The 8,525-nt window shown below is 42.4% G+C and overlaps 1 pseudogene; it reads right to left on the bottom strand.

Annotated features, from left to right (window-relative positions):
* Positions 1-3,293: 3,293 nt before the first annotated feature.
* LOC127044568 (olfactory receptor 52R1-like) lies at positions 3,294-4,286 on the bottom strand (annotated as a pseudogene).
* Between the last annotated feature and the right edge of the window lie 4,239 nt (positions 4,287-8,525).

The following is an 8,525-nucleotide window of genomic DNA, read 5'->3' as shown; positions in this document are numbered from 1 at the left end:
GCCAGCGCCTATTACCAGCTTCTTGCAAACAGAGGTTAGGGACAACACCTCTGCTCATCTTAGCTGTTATCCATTAATGGACCAATCCCCCATGAATATGTCTAGTTCTTTTTGGAACCTTGTTATAGAATTGGCCTTTACAACATCCTGTGGCAAAGAGTTCCACAGACTCACTGTGAGATTCGTGAAGAAGAACTTCCTTTTAATTGTTTTAAACCTGCTGCCCATTACTTTCATTTGGTGGCCCCTAGTTCTTATATTTTGGGAACATGTGTCAAGGTTCCTTCTCAACTCTGAACTCTAGGGTACAGATGTGGGGACCTGCATGAGAACCTCTAAGCTTAATTACCAGATTAGATCTGGTTTTGCTGCTGCCACCCAAATCATTTAAAAGTTACTTGGGAAACTCTGGCTACCTCCCCTCAGAATATCTTCCTACACCAATTCCCTGGTGAACATTGATCCAAATCCTTGGATCTTAAAACAAGGGGAAATTAACCATCCCCCCTCCTTTCCCCCTCCCACCAATTCCTGGTGAGCCTAGATCCAATCCCCTTGGATCTTAAAACAAGGAAAAATCAATCAGGTTCTTAAAAAGAAGGCTTTTAATTAAAGAAAGAAAGTTAAACATTATCTCTGTAAAATCAGGATGGAAAATACTTTACAGAGTGATCAGATTCAAAGAGCCCAGAGGAACCCCCGCTAGCCTTAGGTTCACAGTTATAGCAAACAGAGATAAAATCCTCTCAGCAAAAAGGAACATTTACAAGTTCAAAGATAACAAAGATAAAACTAACAAACCTTGCCTGGCTGTTACTTACAAGTTTGAAATATGAGAGACTGGTTCAGAAAGATTTGGAGAGCATGGATTGATGTCCGGTCCCTCTTAATCCCAAGAGTGAACAAACCCAAAACAAAGAGCACACAAACACAAGCCTTTCCCCCACCAAGATTTGAAAGTATCTTGTCCCCTTATTGGTCCTTTGGGTCAGGTGTCAGCCATGTTACCTGAGCTTTTTAACCCTTTACAGGTAAGAGGATTTTCGTGTCTCTGGCAAGGAGGGATTTTATACTATTGTACACAGGAGAGCTTTTACCTTCCCTTTATAGGTATGACAACAAGTAAATAACTTTTATTCACTTTCTCCACACCAGTCATAATTTTATATACATTGATCATATCCCCCCTTAGTCTCCGCTTTTCCAAGCTGAAAAGTCCTAGCTTCTTTGATCTCTGCTCATATGGGACCCAGTCCAAACCCCTAATCATTTTAGTTGCCCTTCTCTGAACATTTTCTAATGCTAGTATATCTTTTTCGAGATGAGTAGGATTGGTCCTAGGACTGAGCCTTGGGGAACACCACTAGTTACCCCTCTCCATTCTGAAAATTTACCATTTATTCCTACCCTTTGTTTCCTGTTTTTTAACCAGTTCTCAGTCCATTACAAGATCTTCCCTCTTAGCCCATGTCAACTTCATTTACCTAAGAGGGTTTGGTGAGGGACCTTGTCAAAGGCTTTCTGGAAATCTAAGTACACTATGCCAACTGGATCCTCCTTGTCTATATGTTTGTTGACCCCTTGAAAGAACTCTAATAGATTAGTAAGACACAATTTCCCTTTACAGGAACCGTGTTGACTTTTGCCCAACAAGTTATATTCTTCTATGTGTCTGACAATTTTATTCTTTACAATTGCTTCAACTAATCTGCCTGGTCCTGATGTTAGACTTACCGGTCTGTAATTACTGGGATCACTTCTAGAGCCCTATTTAAATATGGGCATTACATTAGCTATCTTCCAGTCATGGGGTACAGAAGCTGATTTAATGGACAGATTACAAACCATAGATAATAGTTCTACAAATTCACATTTGAGTTCTTTCAGAACTCTTGCGTGAATGCCATCTGGTCCCAGTGATTTGTTACTGTTAAGTTTATCAATTAATTCCAAAGCCTATTCTAGTGACACTTCAATTTGTAATGATTCCTCAGATTTGTCACCTACAAAAGCCAGCTCAGGTTTGGGAATCTCCCTAACATCCTCAGCCATCAAGACTGAAGCAAAGAATTCATTTAGTTTCTCCGCAGTGACTTTCATCTTTAAGTTCTCCTATTGTATCTCGATCATGAAGAGGCCTCACTGGCTATTTAGGAGGCTTCCTGTTTCTGATGTACCTAAAAAAATTTATTATCTTTTGAGTTTTTGGCTAGCTTTTCTTCAAACAATTTTTTGGCTTTTTCTTATTCCATTTTTACTCTTAACTTGGCATTGTTTATGCTTCTTTATATTTACTTCACTAAGATTTGATTTCCACTTTTTAAAAGATGACTGTTTATCTCTCACTGCTTCTTTTACATGGTTGTTAAGCCACAGTGGCTCTTTTTTAGTTCTTTCACTGTTTTTTTTTTAATTTGGCATATGTATTTAAGGTGTCCTTCAAAAGTGTCCATTCGGCTTGCAGGGATTTCACTCTAGTCACTGTATCTTTTAATATTTGTTTCTCAGAGTGAAACAGATTTATTTGAAGATTGGATCCCATTGGGAACTGGGTGTCTGGGTGCTGGAAACAGGTAACTTGTTGAGCTGTTTTCAGTTAAGTCTGCTGCTTTAGGGGCGTGGCCCAGGCCCTCGGTCTGTGTTGCAGCGGGCTAGCATGTCTGGCTCGGTAACACAGGGTTCTGGAATCCCAAGTTGTCAGGGAAGACTGGCTCAGGGGTAATTTCAGCACATCTGGTGACAGTCCCAGGGTGATCTCTGTGACCGATCGTGTCACATATACATTAAAATTTTAATTCTAAATGGTGCTCCTTAAGTGACTTTCCACAAAATATCAGGACATGTTTGTGTTGGAGCTGAGTTGGTTTAACACTCATTTACATTTCTTTTCTTGATATAGGAATTAGATACATTTCTTCTGCCACAAAACAAGATGGTTAGAGTGGCAACGCCTAACAAAGTCTGAAATGGCTCCCGTACGCTTGGAGGTGGGGAGAATAGAGGTGAAAAGGACACAGTGAGTGACAAAGGGAGGGGAAGAGAGAAGCGAGCAACTGAAGTGGGGCCTTTGTGGAGAAGAGGCACAGCAGGGAAGGAGCCTTGGTGGAAGAGCCAGGGCAAGGGGGGGTTGCAGAGGTCCAACTTCCATCAATTAAAAAGGGGCAAACCAGTGAATTATACATGGGCTGATTCCCCAAATTGCCATACTGGCATAGCACAATAAGTTCATTAAAGGGTTTAATGTCTCTCTGACTGTCCAGGAATTGATTCAGGAAATAGGGCCCAGCATCATGTTACCAGCCATCTCTGCACAGAGCCTGAGTACCAGGATAAAAAAAATAGGTCCCTTTACGAGTAAAGTGCTTGAGCAGCCTGTCCCGGATTTGTTTTGTCCTCACCCCATAGATGATGGGGTGAAGCAAGCGGGGCGCCAGAAGGTACACATTGGCAATGAGAACAAGGATATGTAGAGGCACTTTGTGGCGAAACCGGTATGTGAGGGAGGAGAAGAATTCTGGAAGGTAGAAAGATAATATGAAACAAAGGTGGGAACTGCAGGTCCCAAACGTTTTCAGCCGGGCTTCCTTTGTGGGGAGGCTGAAGATGGCCCTGAGGATCTTGATATAGGACACGGTCATAAAAAGCACATCCAAACCTATCACAGAGAAGAGCACAAAGAGACCATAGTAACCACTGAGGTGGGTGTCGGCACAGGCCAGATTCACCACAGCCATGTGCTCACAGAAGGAGTGGGGGATGAGGTTGGTTCTTCAGTATGGCCACCGCCTCACTAGGAAGGGATAGGGCAATGCACTTATGCCACAACGCAGCACCACGGCTAGTCCAATCTTGGCCACAACAGAATTTGTTAGGATGGTGGAATGTCTCAGAGGATCACAGATGGCCATGTAGCGATCCAAAGCCATGGTCACCAAGATCCCAGACTCCATCACTGTAAAGCAGTGAATAAAGTACATCTGGGTGAGGCAGGCACTGAAATTGATCTCCCTGGAATTGAACCAGAAGATGCTCAGCATTTTGGGCAGAGTGGCCGTGAACAGGATCAGGTCGGTAACGGCCAGCATACAGAGGAAATAGTACATGGGAGCACGGAGGCTTTGCTCCATCTTTATGATGAACAGGATAGTGAAGTTCCCCAAAATGGCTATGGTGTATATAGTGCAGAAGGGGATGAAGATCCAGACATGGGCTGCCTCCAGGCCAGGAATGCCCCTCAGGATGAAGGTGGAGGGGTTGGTGATGTCGGTTGTGTTGGAATCTGACATGGAGTAGGGGAGAAGGTGTCCAACTCTGAGGCACAAGGCTGTCACCTGTATGTACTGTGCGTTCCCCTGACTTCTTGTACGTGCCCAGTCTCTAGGGTGATGGTCACAGTTCTAATGCCTGGATGGAGAGACAATGTTAATATAAGACAGTACACGCACTACTGGAGCCTATTCTCATGGGTGAAGCAGATTGGTCTTTCCTGACACACTGAAAAATAACGTTACAATTATTTAGAGAAATGAACAATCAACAACAACCCCTCTAATGCCAATTCAATACTTTATGATACTCCATGCATCAATAATTCCTACACGACAGGGTGGAGTAACCTTAAGAGCTAGCAGCGGGAAACACAAGTGGGACTTTAAAGACATTACTTAAATAGCCCTGTTTGGTAAAGCTAAGGATCACCCAAAACGAGGTTATTAAGTATATTGAGAAGAAAAGAAACCTTAGAAAAAATTTAGGGTAATTCTTGTGTTTTAAATATAAACTATTAAAAAACGAAGGTAACGATTAAAAAAAAAGTTTGAAAGGATTAGGAAACAATGGAAAAGCTGGTCTTGGTTTAGTTCAAGAAAAAAATTCTAAGACTATAAAGAATGCTAGTCAATGACAAGGTTTATGCAAAACCAGTCTTTTCAAGCAATCCTGAAATCATTCTTTTGTTAGGGTGAACATTTGGTGTATCAAGGGAACTGTGCATAGGCAATAATATTTGATTTTTCTATTTCATTTTAAGTTATGAAGGTAAAAGAGTGATGTTAAATAATTAACACTCTACAGTATCATTGGAGCACACATAAAATGGACCAAAGACTAGCTGAGTGAGAGACCTCAGAAAGCACTTGCAGTGACTGGGGCTTTTTCTAGTGGGGTTCTGCAGGGATCAGTTCTGGGCCTGATGCTATTCAATATTTTCATCACTGACCTGAAAGGAAATAGAAAATCAATGAGGATAAAATTTGTGGACGACCCAAAGATTGGCAGAGCGGTGAAAATGAGGAAGATAGGTAAGGTGACCAGATAGGAAGTTTAAAAAATCGAAACTAGATAGGGGGGAAATAGGCTCCTATACAAGAAGAAGCCCCATATTTTGGACTGTCTTTAAAAAATTTGGACACCTAGTCACCCTAAGGATAGGGCAGCCACATTAATTCATCTGGAGCATTGGTAAGAATATTTACATTGGTAAATGTATTAATACAGTCAAATGCAATCTTATCCTCTCAGAACAGGGCTTGCAGTCCTGACCCACAGTCTGGGGTACTATATTATGCAGTACAATGACCGTGACAAGGATTTAAAGGTCATTGTTTAAAACCAACTCAAAAGGACAAAAGGACTGATGCAATCCTCGGAGGCATAAAAAGGGGAGTGGTGAGTTTTAGCAGGGGATGGATTTTACCTCCGTAGATGGGGAAACCAAATGCATCCAGTTCTGGGGTCCACATTTTAAAAGGATGTGGGAAGATTGGAAAGGATGCCGAGAAGAGCTAGAAAAATGATCAGAGGCTGGAGAAAAAGCCAGACCATGAGAGGCTTGAAGGGTTTCATCTCTTTAACTTATTAGAAAAACCTGACCAAGCGGACATTTTCATGGGGAAAAAACTGTGCATAGCGATGGCCTCTGTAATCTAGAGGAGAAAGGCAAAACAAGGCCCAATGGATGGAAGCTGAACATGGACAAATTCCAGCTGGAAATAATGGCCAGTGTTCAGCCCTGAGGGTGCTTAGCCATTGGAACAAACTGAGAAGGGAAGTGGTGGATTCTTCAGCTCTCCATGTTGGCAGATCCAGGCTGAATGCTTTATTGCAAAATCAGCCTGAAGGCTTGTCTACAATTAAAATGCTATAGCAGCGCTGCCTTGGTGCTTCTTACACTACTACACCAAAGACAAGGCTCCTTCCATCAGCATAGTTAATCCACCTCCCCAAGAGGTGAGAGGTAGGTGAACGTAAGAATTTTTCCATCTACCTTTTCATGACAATGATTACAAAGTGGTGAAATACAATCCATATGATCAAAGATAGAAAAAAACTGGGTGTGTTTAGTTTGGAAAAGAGAAGATTAAAGGGGGGGGACGTGATAGCAGTCTTCAAATACTTCAAAAAGCTGCCATAAACAGCTGGAAGAAAGTTGTTCTCTCTTACCACAATGGGCAAGAGAAGAGGTAATGTGTTAAAACTCCAGCATAGCAGATTTAAGTTAAATCTCATGATAAACTTCCTAACTGCAAGAAGAGGAGGACCATGGAACAGGTGGCCAGGGAAGTCATGGAAGTTCCATGAACAGAGGTTTTCCAAGGAAGTGTGGATAGCCATCAATCTTTGATCACTAAGACACAACAAATCCTGCATCTTGGCAGAGGGATAGACTAGATGACTCTTTAAGTCCCTTCTAACCCTGTGGTCCCATGATTCTATGATGTAAAATCCTAGTGTAGACCCAACCTTAGTCACACACAGTCTTTGCATCAATACAAGGATAGCTGTGTGAAAATTAACAGGCTTGTGTTACAGAGAAGGTATGACTGGATATTCTAGTGGTCCCATTGACATTAAACCATATGGATCTATCAATAAAGAAAGTAGAAAAGTAGAGCAGGCAAATATCTTTACTGTATCTCATAACACACAGACAAGGGAACATTCAGTTACATTTCAAGCCTGAACATACAACACTGATAAAAGAACCTTGTTACCATAATGTATACTTGACCTGCGGAGCTTCTTGCCACTGACATTATTGGAGTGAAGAGCTGAGCTGAATGGGATACACGAGTGGTTTGGCCATTGTACGCGGTGCTGGTGGCACGACCTTTAGTGAAGACTGTCTGATACCTTCAATAAGAAGACCTCATTTTCAGTTGCTTATAAGTTTGCCAGATTTTAGGCATTTGGGCTGAAATTTCCCTAGCTGCATGTCTGCTTCCCGCAGAATTGTTTTTGACAGTTTCCAGAATAACAGTTCAGCTGATTTCTCAAAGGAAACTAGGAGAAAATATGTCTGCCCATGCCGATATTTTTTTCTGATTGTTCCAGTGAGGAGCCCCTCTAGCACCTCCTTGCATTCCAGCAGATAAAAGTCAGGTAACAGTTCCCCAATTAAAAGCCACAGCTCTGAAATATAAGAGAAGGAGGTGACAGTGCCTGTGCACTAACACACAGCTGGCTCCTGCCGTCATTATTCAGTTCTGACTCCAATGATAGTTTTGCCTCATTGGAACCTGAACTAGGTACGGGCCACAGTCTCAGAAATCTGTCTTGTATTGTATATCTCCTAACACCTTTCATCCTGAAGTATCCACTGTGCCACTGAAATGCAGACACTTTGGAGCCGCAGACCATCAGCTGAAATGGACAGGAGAACATAGAGAAGAGTGACATTTTGGCCAGTGATACTGGAGAAAACTCATCACCTATGGCAAGGACCCTGGGATGTTTAATGGCTGCACAGATTGAAAAAGACCACAGACTTACTCTCTATCCCAGCACACCCATGTTGCACTCAGTTTTTCTTGCAGATGACTTCCTCAGCAAGTGATGGGTACTTGTGAATTCTGAAACAGAATTGTCCTTCCTGGGAATCCCCTTCAAGTAGCCGTGTCCCACGTCTCTCTCGCCCCAGCATCTGTAGCAACATCCCACGCTGAAAGTCAACATAGGGGTTTGCACCATTCATAATATAGATCTGTGCATTTCCCAGTGGGGTTTGCTCGGCCTCTAGGGGAGAAGCGGGAATCTGTTTGTAAACAGGCTGGAGACAGGCCTGTCTCTGCTTCTGTGCTAATTATCCAACTTTAGGAGTAAACAGTAACTGAGGGACCTTCTTTGGCTCTGTGCAGAGTCAGAGGAGAATTGGTTGTTTTCTATATTTGGTTATTTTTAAAAATTATAGTTAATTAGGAAGAAACTAGGGATAATTCCTGGAGCACCATAGGGTCTGAAGCCCTGTGAATGCTCAGCAGGGATAGAGAGATAGTAGACAGACAGATCTGGAGAGAGATGACTGTGGGGGAAAAAAAAGACTTGCTGTAAATACAGAGGGCTTTGGTATCAACAATGAGAAATTCTCATCAGTAACTATCATTACATTGTGCAGCACCTTTCATTGAAGAATCTTGAAAACACCTAGCAAAGGAAAGTCACTTTGAACATATCCCCATTATACCACTGGGAAACGGAGGCACGGGGACACAGGATTTGGCTAAGGTCACAGAGAGACTGAGTGGCAG

Source organism: Gopherus flavomarginatus, chromosome 1 (genome assembly GCF_025201925.1).
Source record: "Gopherus flavomarginatus isolate rGopFla2 chromosome 1, rGopFla2.mat.asm, whole genome shotgun sequence".
Lineage (NCBI taxonomy): Eukaryota > Metazoa > Chordata > Testudines > Testudinidae > Gopherus > Gopherus flavomarginatus.
The sequence above is the reverse complement of the archived record's forward strand: the minus strand, read 5'-3'. Positions and strand labels throughout refer to the sequence as shown.